This window comes from Malurus melanocephalus, unplaced genomic scaffold (genome assembly GCF_030028575.1).
Source record: "Malurus melanocephalus ecotype Western Australia unplaced genomic scaffold, MMel_1.1 scaffold_237, whole genome shotgun sequence".
In the NCBI taxonomy this organism is placed as follows: Eukaryota; Metazoa; Chordata; class Aves; order Passeriformes; family Maluridae; genus Malurus; species Malurus melanocephalus.
Genome location: NW_026623469.1, coordinates 1 through 1,040, shown reverse-complemented (window position 1 = coordinate 1,040; position 1,040 = coordinate 1).

The window sequence follows — 1,040 nt, the reverse complement described above, 5'->3', positions numbered from 1 at the left end:
GAGGTGGCTCTTTTCCCCTGAAATAAAGCACTTGAGGCTGAAAGGCCCCATTTAGGGCTCCTGCTGGGCTGGATAAGGCCCAGGGTGGCAGAGAGGCCAAGAACTCCCGGCCTGGCTGTCAGCCGCCCCTAAGAGCAGCCACACGGAGTGAATTCCAAATGAACTGGATCTGCTGGAAACAGAGCAGGATTCTCCCTCATGGGGTGAACACTTCAGCCAGACTTTCCCACRTCCCGTTCCCGCTGCTCCGGAGCAGTGGGGCTGGGGGAGCTGTCCCTGCTGTCCCTCACRGCAGGCCAGGAATGCTCCAGGGGTATCCAGCTCATCCCTGGGCTCCCCAGCAGCCTGGGAGAGGGGCTGGGAACAAACTGAGCCTTCCCCTGGAAACCCAGAGCAGTTTGAGGATGGGGAACCTCCCAACCCTCTCTGCTCGCTCCCAGCTGTTCCCATCAATTCAGTCTCACGCCTAAGGAAGCAGAGCTGGGAACAGCGGGATCTGGAATGTTCCAGGTGGAGGTGAGGGGTCAGTTAGTGCAGCCCAGGGGGCACAAAGGGAGATCACTGCCCTGTGCTGGCTCTGGGACACTGTCCCTTCCTCTCCTGGGGCTGTCGTTCCCAAAGTGCCACCGGGCCCATTCCAGGGAGGGCAGGGCTGGGGAGCAGCAGGGCAGGGGCTTGGGGGGTTCTACAGCTCCTGAGAGCCCTTCAGGCTGGAGCTGAATGCTCAGGGGGATGTCCAGGGCCCTTGGTCACTCCCAGAGCTGTCCGTGGGTGCTTAGTGACACGCCCTGTCCACAAGGCTGCTCCTTTGTTGAGTGAGCTGACGTCATTATTCATTATTCATTATTCATTGATGTCATTATTCACTTTGGATCATCCCCTTCTTGCACAAAAGGGACAATCAGAAATGTAGAATTGGGGAATCCTGGAATGTTTGAGCTGGCAGAGACCTTAAAGCCCATCCAGTGTTACCCCTGCCATGGCAGGGACACCTCCCACTGTCCCAGGCTGCTCCCAGCCCCAATGTCCAGCCTGGCCTT